Source organism: Balaenoptera musculus, chromosome 1 (genome assembly GCF_009873245.2).
Source record: "Balaenoptera musculus isolate JJ_BM4_2016_0621 chromosome 1, mBalMus1.pri.v3, whole genome shotgun sequence".
NCBI classification, from domain to species: domain Eukaryota; kingdom Metazoa; phylum Chordata; class Mammalia; order Artiodactyla; family Balaenopteridae; genus Balaenoptera; species Balaenoptera musculus.
The window spans coordinates 159,768,669-159,780,002 of record NC_045785.1 but is presented as its reverse complement, the minus strand read 5'-3'; positions in this window follow the sequence as shown (position 1 = coordinate 159,780,002).

Here is an 11,334-nt window from a genome sequence, read left to right as displayed (position 1 = left end):
GTGTAGGGCAAGAAAAAAGAGAATTCAGAGCTGGGAGATGGGTTCCTATATTTCTTAATTTATTTTTTTTAAGATGAGACATTTAAACATGTTACTAGGTTACAAGAATGAAGTCAGCTGAGAAAGACATATTAAATATAGCTCAGAAGGATTAACTGATGTTCTTAAGAAAAGGAATGGGATCAAAATACGAGAGAACCACATTTTGCTCTTAGCCTAGATAAAGGGTCGAGTATGGGGACTTCCCTGGTGGTCCAGTGCTTAAGAATCCGCCTTCCAATGCAGGGGATGTGGGTTTGATCCCTGGTCGGGGAACCAAGATCCCACGTGCCGCGGGGCAACTAAGCCTTCACGCTGCAAGTACTGAGCCTGCGTTGGGTCTTCACTGCTGCACGGGCTTTCTCCAGTTGCAGCAGGCGGGGGCCACCACTCCGTTGCGTGCAGGCTTCTCATTGCGGTGATCTTCCTGCACCGGGGATCGAACCTGTGTCCCCTGCACTGGCAGGCGGATTCTCAACCACTGTGCCACCAGGGAAGTCCTCAACTCGTTTTAAAGAAAACATTTATTTATTTATTAGGCTGCGTTGGTTCTTAGTTGCGGCACGTGGGATCTTTGTTGCAGCACATGAGATCTTTGTTGCAGCATGTGGAGATCTTTTGTTGTGGTTCACAGGTTCTCTAGTTGTGGCACACCGGCTCCAGAGTGTGCAGGTAAGATCATGTTGGTTCTAAGATTGCTAGGAGAGCTAAGAACTTGAGTTATTACAACAGGAGACCCTTTCAGTGGTATTTAGAAAGTTTTTGTGTGTCCGTTTTTGGAATATTGGTAGATAAGAAATATTGATAAGAAAATAGATGTTTTGGGGCTTCCCTGGTGGCGCAGTGGTTGGGAGTCCGCCTGCCAATGCAGGGGACATGGGTTCAAGCCCTGGTCCAGGAGGATCCCACGTGCCATGGAGCAGCTGGGCCTGCACGCCACAACTACTGGGCCTGCGCTCTGCTTTAGAGCCCATGCACCCCAACTACTGAAGCCCATGTGCCACAACTACTAAGGCCTGCGCGCCTGGGGCCCGTGCTCCACAACAAGGGGGGCCACCGCAATGAGAAGCCTGCACACCACAACGGAGGGGTGGCCCCCGCCCGCCGCAACTGGAGAAAGCCTGTGCAGCAGCGAAGACCCAATGCAGCCAAAAATAAATAAATAAAATGAATAAATTTATAAAGAAAATAGATGTTTTTCTCTAGAATATATAAGAATGCAGTCAGCATAAATTCAGAAAGTGATTGGGACCAAAACATGTATGCTCTACATTAGTAGGGTAAAAAAAAATGTTCTTTGTTACTGTGGAATATTACCATTTGTTCTTGTATCACTAAATTGTAGAATGGCATTTAGCAGGTTACTTATCCGGGTCTTGATTTTGCACATGCAAAACAGAAGGGTTTAACTATGTGGCCTTCTTGTCTGTGATATTCTGTGTAATTATCTGACAGTGTGTTGTCCAAAGTGTATCTCCTATAGGGAAGAAAATTTCTCCTTTGTGCACCACATAAGGAAAACCTTCTAGAGAATGAAGTCAACATAGAGAAAACATGGAAATAGGGAGACAACATTCTGATAACATTTGAACCCCTGACTTCAGCCATACCCGAAGCCATGCACGTGTCCAAAGCCAAGCAAATGCCTGAAGCCAATCAATTTCCTTTTTTGTTTAAACTAGTTTGGGATGGAATTCTGTCACTTTTAATCCAGGGTCCTAATATAAATACTATCTTAATAACACTCATCAATAACATCCCATTTCTACATTAATACAGGGACTCTTCTGAGTTTAACTACTAAAAATTAGCATGCTCCTAAAGTGATGACTGTGGCTGGTGACCTCCAAGCCACAAGTGTGGACCTTTGGATTAGTATAAAAGGAAGGGTTTCTTTAATTCCATGACCTGTGAGTATATTATTTGCACCATTCTGAGGCTTGAAAGAGGAATTCTAGTTACCTGATGAGATATGTAATAGACTTTAAAAATAATCCAGTAATTCTTGGTTAAATGTTCATTCAGTTTATTATGAAAACTGCTGGGTAATTCTGTATTAAACATTTATAAGGGATTTCCCTGGTGGTCCAGTGGTTAAGACTCTGCGCTTCCACCGCAGTGGGCGCATATACGATCCTGATCCCTGGTCGGGGAACTAAGATCCCACATGCCTCGCTGCACAGCCAAAAGAAAAAAAAAAATTATAACTACTACTTAATTTACCTCTTGCTAATAGTGTGTTAAACTTTCAGTTTGGGTTTATGGGGAATAAGGCACAGCATTCTATGCTCTTCTTGGTTTTTATCTGCTCATTTAAAATGAGGATATGAAAGTAATGGAACAAGTAGAGTATATTTTTGAATTTCAACTTAGATTCCTGGTGAAAGCTAATTGTAAAGCACATTAGTAAGGATTTTTATTGGAAACATCAAATCTTCTCCAAAGAAGATTTCTCCAAAACTTTGAGAAAAAAGGTCAGCTCCAGGATTTCCTTATTATTTACGGTATAGAAATCTCTACTACATATCATGAAACTCTCATAACATCCTCCAGTTCTCTTTAAAATAAACTTTTTCTTTTACTGTTTTCATACAAAAGAAACTTCCGCAAGAATTTGTTGAGTGCAGGATAGGAATGAGTGCCTAGGGATTCTGGACTTCTGTTTCTGTAATATGTCTAAGCCATAATGTGGTCCCTCCTAGGTAACTTTTTTTTTTTAATATATATCTACCAGCATTTTTAAAAATTTATTTATTTTATTTATTTATTTTTGGGTTTTTTTGGCTGCGTTGGGTCTTCGTGGCTGCGTGTGGGCCTTCTCTAGCTGTGGTGAGCGGGGGCTGTTCTTCGTTGCAGCGCGTGGGTTCCTCATTGCTGTGACTTCTCTTGTTGCAGAGCACGGGCTCTAGGCGCTCAGGCTTCAGTAGTTGTAGCTCACGGGCTCAGTAGTTGTGGCTCGCAGGCTCTAGAGCGCAGGCTCAGTAGTTGTGGCGCATAGGCTTAGTTGCTTCTCGGCATGTGGGATCTTCCCAGACCAGAGCTTGAACCCATGTCCTCTGCATTGGCAGGTGGATTCTTAACCACTGTGCCACTAGGGAAGCCCCCTCCTAGGCAACTTTAAAGAATAGTATGAGTCAGCCATCTTTAGTTTCTGAGTGGTCTTTGTATAGAAAATCTGGAATCTGATGTTTGTGATTTATCATTTAGGATTTCTGAAAAGCAGAACTTCCCATTTTCCAATAGTTTGATGAATCTCGTTTATTAAGAGGAAAAAAAAAAACCCTTAACCCTTCTGTTACTGAATATGTGATTCTCATTTTAGAATGTTATATTTGTGTTATTATGGAATTGTTTATTCCATTGGTAGGAACAGATCCAAGTTTGTGGGCCTAAGGCTTAAACAACTTTAGGGAGGCCCCTTTTAAAACTGTGGAATAAATAAAATGGTAAGAATATATATATGCCATTTTAACCGTTTTAAGTGTTCAATTCCCTGGCATTAAGTACATTCACATTGTTGTGCTACCATCACCATTATATATTTTCAGAACTTTTTCATCATCCCAAATAGAAACTCTATAACCCATTAAACTAATTTTCCATTCCCCCCTCTCCCCTGGCCCATAACTTTTGTCTCTATGAACATATCTATTCCAGGGACCCTATATAAGTGGAATCATACAGTACTTGTTGTTTTGTGTCTGGCTTATTTCACTTAGCATAATGTTTTCAAGGTTCATTCACATTGTAACATAATCAAATTTCATTCCTTTTAAAGGTTGAATAATATTCCATTGTATGTATATACTACATTTTATTTATCCATTCATCTGTAGATGGACACTTGGGTTGTTTCTACCTTTTGACTATTATTGTGAGTAATGCTGTGAACATTGGTGTGCAAGTATCTCTTGGAGTCCCTGCTTTCAGTTCTTTTGGGTAATGGTATCTCTTTTAAGAAAAAGGATACAAAACAATGAATACAAATGTAAGTACAAAAGGAGGGACTTCCCTGATGGTCCAGTGGCTAAGCCTCCACACTCCCAATTCAGGGGGCCCAGGTTCAATCCCTGCTCAGGGAACTAGATCCCACATGCCACAACTATGAGTTCGCATACTGCAACTATGAGTTCTCATGCCGCTACTATATAAAAGATCCCGCATGCTGCAACGAAGATCCCACACGCAGCAATGGAGATCCTGCTAGCCGCGACTAAAACCCGGCACAGATAAATAAATAAATAAATATTAAAACAAAACAAAACAAATATAGGGGGACTTCCCTGGTGACGCAGTGGTTAAGAATCCACCTGCCAATGCAGGGGACACGGATTCAAGCCCTGCTCCAGGAAGATCCCACATGCCACGGAGCAACTAAGCCCGTGTGCCACAACTACTGTGCCTGCGTTCTAGAGCCTGCGAGCCACAGCTACTGAGCCCACGTGCCACAACTACTGAAGCCCGTGCACCTAGAGCTTGTGCTCCACAACAAGAGAAGCCACCGCAGTGAGAAGCCCGTGCACCACAACGAAGAGTAGCCCCCGCTTGCCGCAACTAGAGAAAGCCCGCGTGCAGCAACGAAGACCCAATGCAACCAAAAATAAATTAAAATAAAATAAAATAAAAAATTTTAAAAAACAAATATAAGTACAAAAGGGAATATTTGGAATAAGAAAAAAAATAACAAAAATATAAATTTTTAAAAGCTGATAAATACAAACAACAAAAAATCCAGAAAAAGTAACATATGTTGTTATTAACTGTGATAGAGCACAATTCTAAAGAACAAGGACAAGATCATGGAACATGGAAGTCTGGTGTGCCGATGATGTCGACAATAATATCGGAGAAGCATGGAAAAGTGATGGAGGAGATGGAGAAACTTCTCAGCGTGTGGATGCAGGATCAGCATCAGTGTTGAGTCCTGCTCAGCTTAATGTTGATCCAAGGGAAAGCTAAAAGCCTGTATGAAGACTTAAAGAAGAAACACAGCAAAGAATCAGAGGGTGCATCTTTTAATGCCAGCCATGGCTGATTTCATGGGTTCAAGGCTAGAGCCAACCTTCACAATGTAAAAGTAAGTGGTGAGGCAGCAAGTGCGGATATGGTAGCTGCCCAGGAATTTCCTGAAACGCTTCGAGAAACTGTTGATGAAGGCACGTATTTACCTGAACAGGTTTTTAATGTGGATGAGACAGGACCATACTGGAAGAGGATGCCAGACCGAAGTTACATCAGTAAGGAGGAAAAGTTGATATCAGGCTATAAAGCAGCAAAGGTTAGACTAACTCTGTTGTTTGGTGGCAATGCTTTTGGCGATATGAAGCTGAAGCCTCTCTTAGTTTATCATTCAGAGGACCCAAGAGCCCTTAAAAACATAGCCAAAGGCTCTCTTCCTGTTGTGTGGAAGAGTTACCCAAAGCTTGGGTTACACAGGCTATATTCCAGGACTGGTTTTTCCACCACTTTATCCTGGAGGTAGAGAAATATTGCTTGGAGAAGGATGTCCCATTCAACATTCTTTTGCTGCTGGACAGTGCTCTGGGCCACGCTGCATTCTCGTGCAGCTTTAATCCCAACATCAAAGTAGTGCACCTGCCACTGAATACTATGTTGCTCATCCAACCTATGGAACAGGGAGTTATAGTGTATGCACGTGGCTGATTCGCTTTGTTGTGCAACAGAAACTAACACAGTATTGTGAAGCAATTATACTCCAATAAAGATCGATTAAAGAAAAAAAATTATTTATTAAAAAAATTTTTTTTCTGCTGACCTTGGGTTTTTTTTTTTTTAACATCTTTATTGGAGTACAACTGCCCCACAATGGTGTGTTAGTTTCTGCTTTATAACAAAGTGAGTCAGCTATACATATACACATATCCCCATATCTCCTCCCTCTTGCGTCTCCCTCCCATCCTTCCTATCCCACCCCTCTAGGCAGTCACAAAGCACCGAGCTGATCTCCCCGTGCCATGAGGCTGCCGCCCACCAGCCATCCATTCTACATTTGGTAGTGTATATATGTCCATGCTACTGTCTCACTTCGTCCCAGCTTACCCTTCCCCCTCCTCATGTCCTCAAGTCCAAGGAAATATTATTTAAGTCACACTTTTTGTCAGACAGTAAAGGTGAGTGATGAATCAGGAGCAACCTTGCGACAATTTTGGAAGGACTGTAACATCTACGAGGCCATAAAAAACATTGACATTGTTTGAAGTGAGGTTACGGCTGTCACCATAAATGGGGTTTGGAAGAACCTTTGCCCAAAGTTTGTTCACAATTTTTATGGATTTGAGAAGGTGAATGAGGAGTCCAAAGAGGTCTTCAGCAACTTAGTGACCCTCAGTGAGAAGCTGGAGCTAGATCTGCAAGAGGACGACTTCATTGAACTCCTTGCTGTGCAACACGAGGAGCTTACTAATGAAGACCTGATGGAATTGGAGGCCCACAGAAAGGACGAAGAGAGACAAGAGGAAGAAGTAACTGAAGAACTGATGAGATTCAGGACGCAGGAAATGGCAAGGGGATTTTCTTTATCTGAGGAGGCACTGTTAGTTTTTGAGGCACAGGACCCAAACGTAGAAAGGTACACGAAGTTTGCAGCAGTTCAGAATGCAATCCAGTTCTACCGTGTCCTCTATGATGAGAAAAAAGAGCTACTACCCAGACATCACTGGATCATTTTTTCAAGAGCGTAGATAGAATTGAATCCAGCAAGGAACCAGAACCTGTGCCATCAACATCAGGCATGAGTGAAATTGCAGCTTGCCCTCGTCTCCTATTGCTGACGATCCTTCATCTCTACCATCTCCCACCTCCTCTCCCTCCTCCAGTCAGTAACTCTTCTTGCCTTTTCACTTGCAGCCAGCCCCTGTATGCCAGCTGTTGTACTGTACTACTCTACTTTTCAAGGCACTGTACTGTAAGATTAAAAATGTTTCCTTTATTTTTTGTGTTTGTTTTTTATGTACTATTTGTGTGAAAAGTTTTATAAACCTATTACAGTACAGTACTGTATAGCTGATTGTGTTAGTTGGGTACCTAGGCTAGCTTTTTGGACTTAACGAACAAATTGGACTTACGAACGTGCTCTTGGAACAGAACTCGTTCATATGTGGGGGACTTACTGTACTATACTGGCTTTTCTACATATCTATATATTTACCCATTTCTTTATTTATCCATTAATCCATCTTATTTTTGGTGCACTTCAAAGTAGTTGCTAGCAGCCAGAGCTCCCCAAGGCCTCCATAACTCTGCAGTGGGAAGGCCAGATGGGCAGAGCCCAGGTATTACACTTTAGGTACAAAAGAGGCTAAAGATGATGACATTGGTTTTGTTTCTTTAACACAGACCAAAATAAGGGTTATTTAACCAAGCTGTCTCTCCTATGGAAATGTACAACCAGGTGAACAGTCAGGGGTGTAGGGCTCTTCCTTTCTCATTCCATCGTTTTCTGGGATATTGCCTTTTTGTTTATGGTGGGTAATGGCTCACCACTAGCCCTGCATCCAAGTTCCAACCAGTGGGAAATGAGAAACATATATATGCACAGACTAGGAGAAAGTTAGACTGAAGGAATGGCACATTCCTCTAAGATCTGGGGCAGTTGACTTTCTGGGTCTTGGGAACAAGACATACATTAGAGAAAATGGGATCATGTCCGGGTAGCTGGAACCACATCCCAGAATAGGAAAGAGTAGGTCATCCCGTCTCTGAGTATGGAGCCCAGCCTAATGTTCCCCTGGAGAACTCTTTTCACATGCTCTAGTAATTGGGAATATTCTATGGTAGAATTAGCCCCTGGTTCTCTGGAACTCCTTAGGACGTGGTATTTTGTTCAGGAAACGGTTTCTGAGTTCCTTCGATGTATCATTCTTAATGCTAAGCAGTGTTATGAGATGATTATACTAGTAGTGCTGGTGAGTGCTCAGGCATTATCCTATACTTACAGATGTAAAAGCTTTAACTCAGAATAATGATTCCTTACATTTGTAAGGTGAATTAAAGATTTTTCAGAATACTTTCATAGGATTTATTCTCATCACTTTGTAAGGTATTATCTTCATTATAAAGTTAATAAACAGGCTTGGAAATTTTGCTGAAGGTCACACAGCAGAACTAGGACTCAAATCCATGTCTTTGAAATCCTCACTCACTGCTCTTTCCACTACAGCACAGCCACTTCTAGATTATTTCAGGAAGTGCCAAAAGTTTGCCTCTCCAGGTTGTGAAAGTCAGGCTATTCTTACAGTGCAGGAATATCACCACATAGATTACTTACCAATTGCAAAGGTAAAATGTACCTTTACAATGAAGAGTTTTAGCAGCCGCCTCTTTTACCAAGTGATCAAACTTAGTTTTATTAATAGTGGACAACCTGATATTACGCACACTCTGATATGATGTGATGCAATAAGAAGGGAACAATATATAATTTGTAGTGTGTTTTTACTAAAAAACACTTAACTTGAATCAAATCAGACCTTTAGTTTCTAACATCTAGATCTAGTCTGAAGTTTACAGGAAATACAGGGAATAGCGGAACAAGTGAAATGGCACTAGGAGAAAACAATAGGCAAATACAGAATGTTGAACATTTTAACAAGAATCCTAGCTTGGAATCTTTCTTTTTTTGAATTTTGAATTTTATTTTATTTTATTTTTTTATGCACCAGGTTCTTATTAGTCATGCATTTTATACACATCAGTGTATACATGTCAATCTCAATCTCCCAATTCATCACACCACCACTCCCACCCACCGCTGCTTCCCCCACCTTGGTGTCCATACGTTTGTTCTCTACTTCTGTATCTCAATTTCTGCCCTGCAAACCAGTTCATCTGTACTATTTTTCTAGGTTCCACATATATGCGTTAATATGCGATATTTGTTTTTCTCTTTCTGACTTACTTCACTCTGTATGACAGTCTCTAGATCCATCCACGTCTCTACAAATGACCCAATTTCGTTCCTTTTTATGGTTGAGTAATAGTCTATTGTATATATGTACCACATCTTCTTTATCCATTTGTCTGTCGATGGACATTTAGGTTGCTTCCATGACCTGGCTATTGCAAATAGTGCTGCAATGAACATTGGGGTGCATGTGTCTTTTTGAATTGTGGTTTTCCTCTGGGTATATGCCCAGTAGTGGGATTGCTGGGTCATACGGTAATTCTATTTTTAGTTTTTTAAGGAACTTCCATACTGTTCTCCATAGTGGCTGTTAGCTTGGAATCTTTTTTAAAGTTTAATTTTTATTTATTTATTTATTTATGGCTGTGTTGGGTCTTCGTTTCTGTGTGAGGGCCCTTTCTAGTTGTGGCAAGTGGGGGCCACTCTTCATCACGGTGCACGGACCTCTCATCATCGCGGCCTCTCCCGTTGCAGAGCACAGGCTCCAGACGCGCAGGCTCAGCAATTGTGGCTCACGGGCCCAGTTGCTCTGCGGCATGTGGGATCTTCCCAGACCAGGGCTTGAACTCGTGTCCCCTGCATTGGCAGGCAGATTCTCAACCACTGTGCCACCAGGGAAGCCCCAGCTTGAATCTTGAAAGAGTCAATGTCATGAAAAAGAAAATGCAATCCCGGCTTTTTAAGAAAAAGTTACCAAAGCCATTCTTAAAGTGAATATGTTTTTTTCTTGTTATTATAGAGTAATTTTCTTAGATGGATAGTATTGTAGTTTTTTTTTTTTTACATGTATAGAAAGTTTATAGCTCAGCATTGCCAATATAGTTAATTTGACACCTTAGTCCTTAGTCCTACTTGCAAAGTGATTAACAGCTATACAGTAACTTGTTTTATTGTCATCAGCTTTGGCTCAGATGTTTAAATACTTAAGCAACTTGGAAAGGTTTTTCATTTGTGTTCTGTTTTCTTGTTTTTTGTGTGGGCATGGGTGCAGGTGGGGATTATAATAAAGAGGGGTCAGTTCAATATAATGAAGACAGATCAGGAACTAAACAGCTACTAAAATTTCATTTACTGGGACTTCCCTGGTGGTCCAGTGGTTAAGAATCTGCCTTCTCAATGCAGGGGACAGGGGTTTGATCCTTGGTCAGGGAACTAAGATCTCACATGCCACAGGGCAACCAAGCCCGTGCATTGCAACTACTGAGCCTGTGTGCTCTGGAGCCCGAGTGCCACAACTAGAGGGCTGGCACATCACAACTAAGACCCAATGCAAACAAGTAAATAAATAAATATTTTTAAAATTTATTAAAAATTTCTTCGTTTACCACTTCCTTACAAAATATATGTGGGAGAATATGGCTTAAAGACAGAGGGGAAAAGCCTCTTATTTGTTCATACTACTTTACTGTACTACTTATCCAATCTGACAATAATGCCAAATTTAATTTACTACCTAGGGCAAGGGTAACTAAGAGGAATTTTATGAAGTCCAATTAATTTTAGTTCTGAGATCTTAAGTGCTTAAAATTTTGGAGTTCTTCAGATTAACTTAAAAAAAATCAACAACCAAAATACCCCAAAGATTAGATAAAAAGCAATTGGTTAGCCATTAACAATTATCCAACTCTTTAACAGATTAGGATTAGTTGGAATTTGGCATAGTCTGTAGACCAAGGCAACTTTTCTAAAGCAAGATGCTTCTATTAAGGAGAGAAAAATGATCTCTTAAAAAACAAAATACTAGAGTAACGGAAATAAAAACAAAAATAAAGAAATGGGACTTAAAATCTTTTGCACAGCAAAGGAAACCATAAACAAGACAAAAATACAACCCTCAGAATGGGAGAAAACATTTGCAAATGAAAAAACAGGCAAAGGATTAATCTCCAAAATATACAAAGAGCTCATGGAGCTCAATATCAAAAAAACAAACAATCCAGTTAAAAAATAGGTAGAAGACCTAAATAGACATTTCACTAAGGAAGACACACAGATGGCCAAGAGGCACATGAAAAGATGCTCAATGCTCAACATCACTAATTATAAGAGAAATGTACCTTAGACACAGAGAATGGACCTGAGGACACGGGGTGGGAGGGGGAAGCTGGGGCGAAGTGAGAGTGGCATGGACATATATACACTACCGAATGTAAAATAGTTAGCTAGTGGGAAGCAGCAGCATAGCACAGGGAGATCAGCTCGGTGCTTTGTGACCACCTAGAGGGGTGGGATAGGGAGTCTGGGAGGGAGGCTCAAGAGGGAGGGGATATGGGGACATATGTATGCATATGGTGTACAGCAGAAACTAACACAGTATTGTGAAGCAATTATACTCCAATAAAGATCTATTTTTAAAAAAAAGAGTGGTCTAA